Here is a 16,033-nt window from a genome sequence, read left to right as displayed (position 1 = left end):
TGTGGTGGACCGCTCCTGCACTCTCCTAACTTTTCTCTCCCCTTTTTGTTGCAGACTGACGCGTCGGACAGGGGGCTGGGCGCGGTCCTGTCCCAGGAGGTGGGGGGGGAGGATCGCCCGGTGCTGTACATTAGCCGGAAGCTCTATAAGAGAGAGGCTAAGTACAGCACCATAGAAAAGGAGTGTTTGGCCATCAGGTGGGCGGTCCTCACCCTTCGTTACTACCTCCTGGGCCGGAAATTCACCCTCTGCTCGGACCACGCGCCCCTCCAGTGGCTCCACCGCATGAAGGATACCAACGCGTGAATCACCCGTTGGTATCTAGCTTTACAGCCATTTAAGTTCAAGGTGATTCACAGGCCAGGGGCGCAGATGGCTGTGGCCGACTTCCTCTCCAGGAATGGCGGGGGGCTGCAGGCCGGATGGCTCCCCGGCCTGAGTCGGGCGGTGGGGGTATGTGGCAGGGGAGGTGTGGTTTAGCGAGGTCTGCGACGGGAGAGAGAGTGAGGAGATCAGCGGTGGTAAGTGAGTTAAGTGAGAGACAAGTGACACCTGCTTCTCATTGCAGTGATTGGCGTGGGGAAGCAGTATTTAAGCCAGCTGGGAACCAGAGACAAAAGAGAGACCTGAGGACTCGTGGGAGGAAGCGACCGACAGAAAGCGAGAGCCTGAAAGTATCAATGTTATGATTTATGCGCATGTGGCGCGACTTTGTTTTCCGTTCTTTTGATCAGTATAATAAAGTTCCCACGAGCCTCAGTACGCCGACTCTGGTCTCCTTCCTTCTCTGCCATACGAACTTTTATCATTACAATTACATAGCACTCCTGATTATGTTATTAGTTATTAGAGGGTGCGAGAGACCGAGACACAGAGAGAGACACAGAGAGAGAGAGCTTGTGTGAATTAGGCTTCCTCTTTGCAAATTCAAGCATTCAATGGCCCCTTAGTATAAGTCATATTACTGTAATTCTCCAAACACTGTGGATATAACATATACAAATATAACAGAGATAATGATGCAGTTAAAATAGAAATAAGTTCAGAATTCAGCAAATACTTACATATTTGCCTTCCAAATCTAAAAATCCATCTGTCATTTGTCATCATCAGTAACACTGGTAAGATTACAATTACGATGGATGCTAAAAACAGTAGAGATATATTTATGTGGGATATTAGTGGAAGATTTCAACAGATTCACAGCATATTGCAAAACATCATGATGAACATCAGTCATAATGAGTGTTTTAAAATGCCACCAGAGATGAAATAAACACAGATTATTTCAAATCATTATACATATGAACTCACCTTCTCTGATTGATGCAAAAGTGTAGAACAGGAGGATGAATTGTAATGTAGGCACAATATCGAAGGTCATATCAGCCATAAGGTCAAACAATTCAATTTTCCATCCACGTTTTATTCCAATCTCTTTGAAAACTACAGGAGAAAAAATTTTCTACAATTAAGATTTGGATATTTGATTCAGATTTGAGTCATAATTGCAGTTTATCATGAAAGAATTCAAAATACAAATCAACAACAAAATGTTATAATAATAATTATAAATAGCATATATAAAATAGCATCATATGACCACTTTAAAGTTACACAGTTTCATCTCATTCACAGAAAGGCTTAAATTATTTTGCAGAAGCAGGTAAGAATCCCTACTGAAAACAGGACTTTTATCACATATCTGTCAAATTCAGGGTAATACTGTCACGGAATGCACACAAACAGGTAGATCCTAATGCAGTGTTTATTAGGGTAATCCAAAATCAATAATCCAGTCAGGCCAAGGTTGAAATCCAGGTAAGCAGTCCAAAACAAGAAACACGACATAAACCCAGGGTCCATGGAGGGGAACAGGGACAGGAAGTGATGGTTTGCAGGTAGCCAGGGTGGATCAGAAAGTTCAGGGGGCCAGGGCAGTGCCGACAGAGCAGGAATCCAGGGTGGAGCAGGTGGAACTGGAGCACACCTGGGCGGTGCAAGGCAGAGCAGAGGACCAGTACAGTGGAGTCCATTGCACAGGAGAGCCAGTGTGGTCAGGTAGGACTGAAACGGAGAACATGAACAGGTTAATGGCGGCCTCCATGGCCGTGATGAGACAGTAGATGGCCTCCATGGCCATGACAGGGCAGATGGTGAGTTCATAGATGGATACTACTGATGCCTCCAAAAGGTTCTGCAGCAGTTGCCGCCACCTCTGGAGGTTCCACAGCAGTAACAGTCTCCTTGACAGTAATATAACAGGCTGAGAGAACATTGCTGTGTGCAACAGACAGGATGTGACGAGGGGGCCTGACTTGACTGATCAACGGGGGCATGACTTGACTCTGGGAAATCGATGGGGACCTGAACAACGGGGACCCGACTTGACTTTGGGAAATCGACGGGGACCCGACTTGACTCTGGGAAATCAACGGGGACCTGATCAACGGGGACCCGACTTGACTCTGGGAAATTCACGGGGACCTGATCAACGGGGACCCGACTTGACTCTGGAAGGTCGATGGGGACCTGATCAACAGGGACCCGACTTGACCCTGGAAGGTCGACGGGGACCTGACTTGACTCTGGAAGGTCGACGGGGACCCGACTTGACTCTGGAAGGTCGGCGGGGACCCGACTTGACTCTGGAAGGTCGACGGGGACCCGACTTGACTCTGGAAGGTCGACTGGGATCCGACTTGACTCTGGAAGATCAACTGTGGCTGCCATCTTGTGCAGTGGCACGGGGCTGGCGGCCATCTTGTGCAGTGGCGTGGGGCTGGCGGCCATCTTGTCTGGAAACAAAGGCGTAGAGTTGGCCATTTTGTCTGGAGAGACGGGTGTGGCTGGTGTATCCTGTTGACTACGATGGTGTAGGTTTCTTGTGAAGCCCCAAAAGTCCAGGATTTCCAGCCCCTTCATCTCCCATTGAGGCAGAGTGTCATCAAGGCAGTGATTAAACAAGTCCTTCAATGCATCATCATTATACTCCAGCCCTACTGCCATGGTCCAAAACACTTGAACACTCCCTTTGACGAAGGGTGGTTAAATTCAGGAGTCTCCCCCTCCGCTCCTCCAAGGTGGCTGGGGAACGGATTCGAAATCCCACACCGCTGGATCTAGGCATGATGGTGTCCTTCTGTCACGGAACGCAAACAAACAGATAGATCCAAATGCAGTGTTTATTAGGGTAATCCAAAATCAATAATCCAGTCAGGCAAAGGTTGAAATCCAGGTAAGCAGTCCAAAACAAGAAACACGACATAAGCCAGGGAACATGAAAATACAGGGTGACATTAAACAAGGACTCCATAACAATGACTGAAACAAACATGGTATATATAGGCAGGTGCAAACAATGTGAGTGGGAACAGCTGTGTGCAATAAACAGTGATGAGTTCAGACAAAAGGCTTGAGGGAAATAAAGTTCCTGAAGTGGGACGACAACATGGGGAAACGAGACCTCTAGTGGACACCCAGGGATACACAAACCAGACACTGTGACAAATACTGAACTTTTTGCAAAGTAGTTTTAAATAGAGGTAGAAGAAAGGAAGAGATAAAAAACTATCAAATAGAAGCACAAACAATATATAAATGCAGGTCAGAAGAATGATAATATATTTGTGTTTTAACTGGTTTTTGTGTAAATCTTATAATTTACACTGACAGTCTCTCTGTTATAATCTAAGTGGCACGCCATGTCTTGTTATGGACCTTGTTTCTCTGTTTTCCTGTCTTTTGTGTTCTGGTTTAGTTTCTGTGTGCCCATATTTGGTTATGTTCCTGGTCTCATTTAGTCTTTATTAGTCAACCTCCATCACCTGTGTATTGTTAATAATTCACATTTGTCTATGTATTTAAGTTGCTTCTTCACAGACACATTTTGTCTGGTCACCGTTTACTTGGTTTTGTGTTGTGATAATCTCGTGTATTATTTTATAGTGATGAGAAACCGAGGCTTTCTGAAGCATTTGAGACTTTCATGAAATTGTGCTGAAAAAATGTTTCATTACCGAAAGCTTTCAATGCAATGTGTGTCATAACTTCAAAACATGCTGACAATTTAGTAGGGGTTTAAATGTTTCTGCATATATGATTCTGAATATTCTGCAGAAAATCTGAAACATTAAACTATTACATTGTTTGGGTTTATTTTGTTAGCTTGATTTTATTATGCTTATGATAAATCTGGTCAATTGGCATTTGTATTTGTTTACCTGAATAAACAACAATTGAGAAGGGAACATATTCGGCAAAATAACCATATTTCAGAATCCGTCTTTTACTGCTGTCTGTAAAAAAGAAAATATCAAAATTACAACCATATTTCATATAACACAAACGCAAATACCTAAAACACTGTTTAATGAAAGTTTTATTCAAGTTTATTTTGGTAAATAACTTGTAGAGTCAGTATTAAGTCTGAATATCTGGGCATTATAATTATTTTTCTGATCTTCTTTAATAAACTGATAAATATGAGTCTTACATGTGAACTCTTTAACATATGGAGCCGCCCAAAGCAAAACGATAGGCCTCAGAAAATAAAGAGCACAACAAGAGACCGACTCATTCAGAGACCCTGAAACACAAACCAATATTAATCATGAGAAGTGAACTCTTTAATTTAGTAATCTGTGGATCCTCCTTTAGCAGCGAAACAGTTTCCTGTTGCTTATAAGAGTTATAATTATGGGCCATCCTCCCAACAAATCTTTTTCAGTTCAGTTCTATTCTGGGTTGTTTCATGTTTTCCGATCTTTATATCTTCCATTTTTTTTAGATGATTTACTTCTGTGTTGTACTGTAGTTCATCGTCTTGTTGCCTCACCCAACCTCTCTAGAGCCTGAAGTCATGATCTGATGTCATGACAAAATCTTGATATGCTTTTAAATTCATTGTTCCTTCAGTGATTACAATGCAGCATTAAACCATGATGCTCCTTCCATTTTTAAACATCCTTGTACTGTTGGAAGAAAATGTTCTTAAAAACATTCCTTACACCTCCTTTAAACATTTAGAGTCACAACTAACTTCAAACGAATAAGGTTCTGTGTGCCGTTTTAAAAGAATGTCCTTGGAACGTGGAAGAGCTTTGTAGCCTGTTCCATGTAGTTACTGTTCCTGACTTTTCTCTTAAATGTATGTAAATATTATGCAAGTGTCAGAATTAAATACTTTCAAAACAAATGTTTATGAAATCACGACATATTGTCATTAGTATTTGATGAATGTTCTTATAATTTGCATAAGAATGTCCTTAAATATAAAGGATCACTAACTTTCTGGCTTAACATAAGAGTGAAGAAGTGGTGGAGTTAATGAGATTATTAAATTCTGATGGAAATTAGGACAAACAGGTTAAGTCACCATTATGGTGGTCAGTGTTTCAATGGCAGCAGAGCAGTGTTGGGCTGTTGACTCTTGTTTTGTTTGGTTTCATTTACTCTGATTGCTTTAACAGTGTGTTCAGAAAACAATATATTGGCTGTTAATTAATAAGAGTGATCTGATTCACTGATTGCATCTCAAGGATAATCACTGATCAGAAGTATGTTTTATTATTTATTAAAAAGTTTAAATATTCTGCTACTAACCATCTGTCAGTATTTAATCTAATATGACAAAATATTCTGGAAAATGATTAAAACATAGGGAATGAAATTATTGACTACAGTGCTATTCGGAGTACATGAGTAAATAATGCAGCTGGATTATTTTGATGGTCAATTTTTTTTTACTTTTATTTTTTTTTTTAATTATCAGAATCAGCTTTATTCGCCAGGATGAAAAAAGATGAAAATACAGTGAAGTGCAAGACGTGCAGTGGCAATCTGCCATATGGTAACATTATGAATAGTACACTATATAATGTTGTGAATTCTATGTGGATGCGTTCTTCCCATAACACTGGCAATGAAAGCACAAAGGCAACAACACTTTCTGATTACAGCATGTAACTTATTTCAAGTTCACTTACATTTGCGGTCTTTTGTGCAGATACAAATTCATAATCTTATGTTTGTTATGTATCTAGGATATTGATTAATCTCATATAGGATGTGTCATGTAGAATAGGCTTACTGATGTTAATTTATTTTTCAGATTGACCTCATGCAGCAATTCCTTTTAGATATTTCTTTTTTGAAAACATTGATTTATTGATAATCTAAAAGCAGTATCTTTCTAGTCATTTTGATAAACATTTTCATGTAATTTTTATTGAAATATTTTCATTATCGCTACGACAGACATGCCTTACCCCTAGTACTGAAGTACTCATTTTTAAGACCTATCAGAACTTAAAATGAAAGATTGACAAAAAAACCCACCCCTAATATATATCTCGAGCTGAAAGATACTTGTCATCATCAGAGGACACACAACACTCATCAGTGAAATAAAACACATTGTACTTGAGTAACTACTGTGAAGCTATTGAGAACAGACCTTATTTAAAAATATGACTTTGCATATAAAACGCAACTTTATTGTAGTGTATAAGCTCACTTGTTCTTGTAATTAAGAAAACGGTGTAATTTATCATCAATAGGTGCACTCACCTTCAGAAACACCCCAGAAAACAAAAGCAAAGAACATGATTATATTTGGACAGAAGACTAGGAAGAGATGAAGACGGTGTAATGAATCTAGAGAGAAAACAAAAAGAATTGTTTAAATAAACGTGTAGTAATAACTTTAAATATGTATCAATAGTATGTCTAATCAATTACAATGTTTTAACCAGCTTCATTGTAACTGATTAAATCTTAATTATGAAAAGCCCCAAACTTTAATACAGCCAATGAGTATATTTTCCTTACCTTTCAAATCATTTTAAGGCATCTTTCTATACAGTGGCGGTTCTACATTGAATTACACCCTGGGCGAGACCCCCCATGAGCTCCATTGGCATCATTTAAATATTAATATCTAATATTTCATAGGAATATTGATGTATAATTTATTTCCATATTCACTTGTTGTGTCTCCCAAAATGCCTGATAAACGTAATTTAAGTCATGAAGACCTCTACAGTGGACATGTTCTGCACAGTCATTTTTTTTTTATTTGAAACCCCATATAGTTTTGACTATGTTGGTTTATGAAATAAAATTTGAAAAGTAGCCTGATTTAAAATCATAATTACACAGATTTGAAAATTCCGTTGGCTAATTACAGGGCCTAATGTTAACAAAATAATGGAAATAAATAATAACTGAACTTGTAACAGTTTTGTTGCAGATGCTTGTTGAGTTAAAAAAAAAATGTGATGCTCGTTGAGTTAAAACCGAACCATATATACCATATAGCTAGCACCATAGCAAAAAAGCTAACAAACTTATGATGTTATACCCACCAATTAACATTAGCCCTTCATTCATGACATGGACACCGCTGCGCCCCTTCTCACACAGCTTCTGTGCACGGCACTTTCTCAGCAAGCAGGGGCACCAATTTGCCAAATTCCCCACACAGTGAAATGATAGATAATAGAAAACTGCTTCACGGTGGTGGCGCAGAGAATTATTATTATTATTATTATTATTATTATTATTTTTAACTGCTCGTAACACCCCTCATGTATCATGAAAAAATGCCACCTGGGCGACTGCCCAGTTTGCCCATGCCAAAAACCACTACTGTTTCTATACAGTACTGTTTCTACTGTTTCTATATATATATATATATATATATATATATATATATATATATATATATATATATACTTTTATTATATTGTCCATGCATCTTTTGTGGTTAGATATTTGGCCCAAACGTTTGAGAATAAAGTGAGAACAGCACTCACAATAGCAGCATTGCCACATACATTCATCATCTCACTTATGTGTTTGTTCACTTACCAAGTACACTTAGTTTCAAATTACTTTGAGCTGAAACTGTACAGCTGTATGGTCCCTCATCTTCATGTCTCAGATTGTCCAGACGGAGGGAGAACTTTCCATGTTGAATCTGATCATTAAAGAAATGAGCTCTATCATGATAATCCTGCTGCTGGGACTCTGCTTGACCGTCTTTATACACATGAACCACATGAGTCTCTGAGTCTGTTCTTCTCCATTCTACCTCCAGATCCTTCATTAGTAAGAGTTCATCAACATAACAGGGCAAAACCACTGAAGATCCCCGAGAAGCAACCAGAGGACCAGAGGGACTGCGCACAGTCAACCCTAAAAATAAAAATAAATAAATAATGTGAATGTAATAATGTGATATTCTGCAAAATAAGTGATGTATTCACTTACTATTCTCTATTTCTGCATAATTCACACTTTATTTATTTTTAAAATTATCAGGTCCAATTATTTGTTTGGAAATTTGATTACACACACACACACACACAAAAAAAAATCTATATACCAAAATATGAATGTTTTCCATTTTTTTAGTCATCAGAAAACCACTAGACGAGAAGTGTGATCCAGATGCATCATGGGTATTTTTACACTAGAACATATTATGCAGTTTAGCCATTTTCTAAATTTTAGTGTCATTTGCTGGCAAAAACAAACATTCCACAGAATGATAACTGCAACATTTTACTAAGAATTCAGAATTTTTTTCTCTCAATTGCAAGTTTAAATTTCATAATTTTTATGAACCCCCCACCCAGTATTTCATGATATAAACCTGAAATTGCAAGTTATAGAGTCAGATTTTAGTTTTTTTGTGAGTTTGTCACAATTCTGACTTTAGTACTCGCAATTATGAGTTTATATCACTCAATTCTGACTTTATAAATTGGTATTGCGTGGTTATGAAATGCAATTCTGAGGGAAAAAAAGTCAAACTTACAATGTAAACTTGCAATTGTGAGAAACAAAAATCAGAAAAGTGAGATTAAAAGTAGCAGTTACCTTTTTATGCTGTAGTGGAAACAAGCTTCTAGACTAAAATTAATATTATACCATTTTAACATCATTAAAAATACAAACTTGAGTGACTGATACAGTCTCTGACATAGAATACACCTGTTTCTTCAACTAGAGTTCACAGTTTGAAAGTTCTTATTTCCTTTATTTTCAAGATCTGAGGTAAAATATCCATTGTCGCTTTGAATATAAAGGTATGGCTATAAATGTCACGGGAAACAATATTAAAAAACTCACATTAATCCTGTTGAACAAATTAAATAAGGCTTAGCTCATGAATATTGTGACTGCCCAGAGAGCTCTTTCACCTGATCTAATTAATATTAATAAGTCATGCTGGAGAGGTCCATTAGCACAAACACCAAAGGAGATTAATGCAGCCTTGCCTGTCCCAAACGTCTTTTGGCACTAGTCTTTTTGTGTATTTGACAATAAATAAATATGGTTTATCCTTTGACTTCTCTAACTTCACTCCTTCAAGACGCAAACAGAATACAGCAAATAAGAATATTTCTACCTTCATTAGATGATCTGCAGTAGATAAGACAGAAGAGCAGGAGGGCAGATACAGATGCAGAAATACAGAGAATCAACACCATTATCTGCGAAACTGAGAAACCTGTGAAACACAAACATCAGTTACTGAATACAACAGTCATGGGGTAACTTATGTTTGATGTTGCCATTTAAAAGTAAATATTGTTATTTGTTCAAATTTAGGCCCCAATTATTGTGTACTTATTCATCCATTAACTCACTTAATTTCTCCAGAACTACAGTTGCATTGGCTGAAAGTCCTCCAGCAAGCACTTTACACATGTAAACTCCTTTATCCTCAGTTCTGACACTCTTCAGTCTGAGAGAGAAGTTTCCTTTGGGGATTTCAGCAGTGAAGAACTCAGCTCTGTCTCTGTATCTCTGATGTGATGAATCTGGAAAAGTCTTGTTGTTTTGGTAGAGCAGAACTAGAATATCTTCATTGTCATCTGTTTTCTTCGATGAAACCTCTTCAATATGTTCAGGTGTGATGTGAGAGTCCACAGAGCAGTTCAGAGTGACGTCCTCACCAACAGACACAGATATGGAGCGACTTGATTCTGATACTAGCAAATGCTCTGGAAGATTTTACACTTCATTAATAAAGAACTAGATCATATAACATATATACTCACCTAAAGGATTATTAGGAACACCTGTCCAATTTCTCATTAATGCAATTATCTAATCAACCAATCACATGGGAGTTGCTTCAATGCATTTAGGGGTGTGGTCCTGGTCAAGACAATCTCCCCAACTCCAAACTGAATGTCAGAATGGGAAAGAAAGGTGATTTAAGCTATTTTGAGCTTGGCATGGTTGTTGGAGCCAGATGGCCGATCTGAGTATTTCACAATCTGCTCAGTTACTGGGATTTTCACGCACAACCATTTCTAGGGTTTACAAAGAATGGTGTGAAAAGGGAAAAACATCCAGTATGTGGCAGTCCTGTGGGCGAAAATGCCTTGTTGATGCTAGAGGTCAGAGGAGAATGGGCCGACTGATTCAAGCTTATAGAAGAGCAACTTTCACTGAAATAACCACTCGTTACAACCGAGGTATGCAGCAAAGCATTTGTGAAGCTACAACACGCACAACCTTGAGGCGGATGGGCTACAACAGCAGAAGACCCCACCGGGTACCACTCATCTCCACTACAAATAGGAAAAAGAGGCTACAGTTTGCACAAGCTCACCAAAATTGGACAGTTGAAGACTGGAAAAATGTTGCCTGGTCTGATGAGTCTCGATTTCTGTTGAGACATTCAGATGGTAGAGTCAGAATTTGGTGTAAACAGAATGAGAACATGGATCCATCATGCCTTGTTACCACTGTGCAGGCTGCTGGTGGTGGTGTAATGGTGTGGGCATCCTCCAATTGGGCATCGTTTAAATGCCACGGTTTACCTGAGCATTGTTTCTGACCATGTCCATCCCTTTATGACCACCATGTACCCATCCTCTGATGGCTACTTCCAGAAGGATAATGCACCATGTCACAAAGCTCGAATCATTTCAAATTGGTTTCTTGAACATGACAATGAGTTCACTGTACTAAAAGGGTCCCCACAGTCACCAGATCTCAACCCAATAGAGCATCTTTGGGATGTGGTGGAACGGGAGCTTCGTGCCGTGGATGTGCATCCCACAAATCTCCATCAACTGCAAGATGCTATCCTATCAATATGGGCCAACATTTCTAAAGAATGCTTTCAGCACCTTGTTGAATCAATGCCACGTAGAATTAAAGCAGTTCTGAAGGCGAAAGGGGGTCAAACACAGTATTAGTAGTATGGTGTTCCTAATAATCCTTTATATATATACACACATACACACACACACACACACACACACACACGCACGCACGCACACACATTTTTTTGAGCAGCAAATCAATATCAGAATGATTTCTGAAGGATCCTGTGACTGGAATAATGATGTTAAAAATATAGCTTTGAAATCACAATGAATTACATCTTAAAATATATTAAAATAGAAAACAGTTATTTTAAATAGCCTAGTAAAAATATTTCAATATTTTACTGTTTTTCTGTACTTTGGATCAAATAAATGCAGGCTTGGTGAACAGAAGAGACTTATTTAAAAACATTAACAAACTTACTGTTCAAAAACTTCTGAATGGTAGTGTATAGGCACCTTTAGTTTTTGTCTAATTTCTAGATTTTATTTGGCTTCAAAAACAATAACTGCAGGACAATAATCAGTAATAATGATTTGTTAATGTTTATATACTACAAACACTTTTTTTCACATAATGAGGCAGAATAGTTTCTATACTGTAACAAATGCTATGACAAGCACTGTATTGTTCAATTTACCATTTATTGTCAACCATATATTGTTGTTATCGTATGATTAATGTCTTCATGTTTCCAAAATTTTCAGTTTCTCTGTGAAAGCAACTGTTCTTATACAGCAATAGCTAGTCTCTTTTGTCCATATTAGGAATTTCCTGGTATGAATTTTCCTTGTATAAAATCTCTCTTTATTCTGGGTCAGAGTAAAACTTCAGATCATTCACAGACTATACTGACTCTTTAAATTTAAATCTATATTTATTCACACCTGCTTTTGAAAACCTCAATGTGAACACACTTGCCCGAAAAAGTGCATGATTTACGCCCCTGTAACGAGATGATTTATGCTCAACACTATACCTAAAAAAAAAAAAACCTCCAGCGATATGAGCGGGGAGTGGATTCCAACCTTATAAACACCTCTGATTCAAGAAGTCAACAGATTGTCTGTGGTTTGCTACATTGCTAAACGCTGCAAAAACACGTTGAAACAGAAACTGATCTCCTAAGTACAAACTATAATGCACTGGATAGTTTGTCATATCTGCAATAAAATGCCATTGATACAGCATTAAGTGGGGGTACTTTTGATTTTGTTTCCTACAGAACAATTCTGTATAAATAACTGTATAAATGTTTTTAATTGTAACCTTATCCATTTAAATGCACAGTGTTTCATGCATTAACTACAAGAGTGAAAATCAATGTACATACCGTTAATCAGAATGACAGATACAAATATGAATATAAGCAGGTTGTCCATTTTCAGTTATTAAAAATTATAATCAGCTCTGTGGCTCAAAGCTCATCAAACCTGAAGTTTTATAAGAGAGCAGTCTGGTGGATCCAGATGTACTGAAAGCGGTTTCAGAGGAACTGTAGTTAATACAGATAAACCAGATTCTGAGAAACTGCTGATATTTGAAATCAACCCAAACAAACACACCCCTTCCTTCACTGCTCCGTCCCCAACATGGAAAAAACATGACATGCAAGAGTGGATGTCTCTTCATCACAGCTGAAGCAAAGTGAAAAAAATGCTTCACAAAAAATAAAGCAAAGGTGTAAATGAACAACATGAAAAAAAAGAAACGAAAAAAAAAAACGAACCTACAGTACACAAGAGTAAACAAGAGTTTGTTTTAGTCACGTGAAGCAGCAAACCAGTAAATAAATGTATCAATTTATGATAAATAGATTTATGATTAAAAACAATACATTCAGTGAATTAAGTCGTAATTTATGGTCCGTTCTTTATTCAAATCTATTTTTTTTTTTTGACATGGCACATGCATCTTTCATATACAAAATCCTACATGTTTAGACCATCATGGTTTTCTGGCTGCTGTTGTGTTGACAAGCGGGAAGTTAAAATCATCCTGCATCTTAAACTCAAGGCCGCGTTATCTTTAATGACACATTGGTTTTCAGTGGCATGTGCCAACCATTTTTAAATAGGAAGTCATTTCTGTGCAGTGAAGCAGTATGTATGGAGAGCAGGGCACAAAAGTAGCACTTTTTGACTTTCTCAAACTGTGTAAATCCACATGGGGTTAATAATAATATATATATATATATATATATATATATATATATATATATATATATATATATATATATATATTAGTGGTGGGCATATATTATTTTTTTTAATCTAGATTAATCTCACTGTAATCTTGGAATTAATGTAGATTAATCTAGATTACAATGCCTCATTTGAATTCTGCCAAAGGCATTCAGAATATGTGTGCTACCCAAATAAAATAATGACTAAAAGTAAGTCTTTTAGAACGGGTTTCTCAAGCCAGGTCGTGCATTAGACCAGGGGCTCATCTCCTGTTTCCAAAATGCATCACAAAGTGCTTGAGAAAGCTGTAAACTAATTCCACATAGCACAAGGTGCAAACAACCTTACGCCTATTTCACACATAGGCTACTCCATCTGCAGTGCGCATGCGCTGCGTATTTTTTTACACACCGATGTTAACGGATTCCAGCGTTCACGTGGTTGCGGTCCGTCAGTGCGTTCCAGGAACAGTGCGTCTGCAGCAGTGCAGCGATCGTTTACGTACTGAGTAGTGGACTGCAAACGTGTCCTGTGAGAAAGCACAATGAGTATGAGTCCGTGCTGCTTCAGCACCACATATGTAACGCACACGGACTGCATACGCACTGCAGACATATTATTTGTGAAACAGGCGTGCGTCTTGTCGAGGTTTCCATTGGGAAGCTTCTTAAATTTTTTTTTTACAAATTCCCTGAAGCAAACCCGGCGTTTGATGTGGTAATTTCACAGTAGGCATACACACGGGTTTAAAGACTAGTTCTCACCCCCTTCAGTGCAATTCGGTTAGGCATAAATCCGCGCTAAAATGTCAAGGTGAAAGTCATCATAGCTCGCCTAGTATAGACCCAGCTCCCAACCCAACTTTGAGAATAGATTAACGGCGATATTTTTTTTTATCGCCCGATAAGAGTCTCCCGTTAACGCCGATAATGGCCCGCCACATATATATATATCCACAGTTATTTCACACCTGTCTAGTACAGATGTACATGTCGCTTTGTTTCATAATTACATTGTATACATTTTTCTTTATTTACCCCCCAAAATGGAAGTGAAATGTGACAACATGCCCCGTACCTGATTTTAGAGTTTGACAATGAACACATTGCAACCTATGCTTGGGACGGCCCACATAAACGAGACAAAATGCTTTACATGTCTTGAAATAATTTCTTAACTTTAAACATTCACTCTTATTCACCTGTTTCTCATTGTTTATCTTTAAACTGTAATAATCCAATTTATTGATAGCTATTAACTATTTATCCAGTAATTTTACACCTGTCTAGTATAAATATGTTGCTTTGTTTAATAATTATAGTGTATACGTTTTTCTTTATTTACCCCCAAAAATGGGAAGGGAAAATGTGACAAAATGCCCTGTAGATGGGGTACATTGTAACAGCTGAGGGGCATGTTGTCACATGACAGCTTGAAATGTTATCTGATCGCATGGAACAAAAATACAAGACAAACTAAAATATTTTGTCAATAAAATTTATTTAAAATAAAATGTAATTTTTTTAAAGAATTCAATATAATCTGATTTTGGAGTTTGACTATGAACACATTGCAACCACACAACCAAGCCAAAACAAGTAAACTGAAACACAAATACAACAAGTGCAACAAAAGGGCTCCATAGAGCTGAAACACACAGATCTCAAAATGAATATTTGGAAATGTAAACTGATATTTTCTACTGACACACTACAGCAAAATATATAAATAACTGGCCGAACAACAATCTTTGGGGTGAAAATACTAAAGTGCCAAAGACTTTTGCACAGTAGTGTATGTATAAAGTAAGTATAATTTAATTATACTTATTTAAATATACTTAAAGTATCCGTTATATGTGTTAAGGGCTAGATTTTCATTGAGCGGTGATCGCAGCGAAACCGACTGCTCCCTCGTAACCTTTTGTAAACTGCATTTATGACAAAGATCTGCACAGATACAGATATTCTAACAATCTGTCGATAAACACACACCTTGTGTTTCTGTTTGAGTCCACTCACGATGCTCCGCTGCGGTCTGCGGACTGAAGAGCGCTGAAAGACGAAGAGTTATCATATGATAGTGCATACTGGTTCCGGGTACCAGTTTCGGTACCCAACCCCATCTACAGTTAGAAACAGCTAGTCTCAAAACCAAATCATTATTAGGCTACATTAAAGAAAAAAAAAAGTTTGATGCCACAATTAACATATTTATAGTTAGGCTACTTACAAAGCCAAGAATAAAAATATAAAAAAATAAAACATATATAGCTACATTACAAATTAAGGATAAGTTTGATCTCTTATCTTAAATAACTGCGCTTCTGGGAGTTTGAACAAATGCTAATAATGTTGGATTAAGAGTGTTTTCCTCTCATTGTTGATCATGTCTGTGTTTCCATTGAATCAGGCGTTTCTTCTGTCATGTCAGTCCTACCAGCCTCCAGATCCTCAGTCTTCAGGAGAGTTCATATAATTAAAGCATCTGGTTTGATTCATTGGCTGGAGCTTCATCAGATCCTGCTGCATTCTGGGTTCAGGAAAAGAGATATGTTTTAATCTACTTATTTAGGATGACTTTAATATGAAGCAAATAGTCTTTTATTGTAGGTTGATAATAAAATCAATAAAAGCATCTACAAGATACTGACCTGTGAATCCTGGTTCTGGTTTGATTCAGTCATCGCTGCTTTCTGGATAATACAGATA

At 37.7% G+C, this 16,033-nt stretch overlaps 1 pseudogene; it reads right to left on the bottom strand.

Moving 5' to 3' along the window:
- LOC132130348 (butyrophilin-like protein 2) overlaps positions 1-16,008 on the bottom strand; it is a 51,053-nt pseudogene extending 35,045 nt beyond the window's left edge.
- Between the last annotated feature and the right edge of the window lie 25 nt (positions 16,009-16,033).

Source organism: Carassius carassius, chromosome 1 (genome assembly GCF_963082965.1).
Source record: "Carassius carassius chromosome 1, fCarCar2.1, whole genome shotgun sequence".
Lineage (NCBI taxonomy): Eukaryota > Metazoa > Chordata > Actinopteri > Cypriniformes > Cyprinidae > Carassius > Carassius carassius.
This window is presented reverse-complemented; position numbering and strand designations above follow the sequence as displayed.